The following is a 235-nucleotide window of genomic DNA, read 5'->3' as shown; positions in this document are numbered from 1 at the left end:
TTTTTCCGGTACAAATTTGCTAGAATCATAGTCTCCAAAGACAGGTCGACAGTCGGTTTGATCGATTTCGCTTTCAAAGGCTTTGTGGTCCAGAATCAGCGGTTTAATTTTCTCATACTGAACAATATGAATATGAATATTCTTCTTCAAATTGCTATTGGAAAATTCTGATTATTGTAGTATGTTTTATCAAAGATGAGTTTATTCTCTGCAAAAGAGAGAGCGTATTACTGAA

The sequence above is a fragment of the Penaeus monodon genome, chromosome 15, assembly GCF_015228065.2.
Source record: "Penaeus monodon isolate SGIC_2016 chromosome 15, NSTDA_Pmon_1, whole genome shotgun sequence".
NCBI classification, from domain to species: Eukaryota; Metazoa; Arthropoda; class Malacostraca; order Decapoda; family Penaeidae; genus Penaeus; species Penaeus monodon.
The sequence above is the reverse complement of the archived record's forward strand: the minus strand, read 5'-3'. Positions refer to the sequence as shown.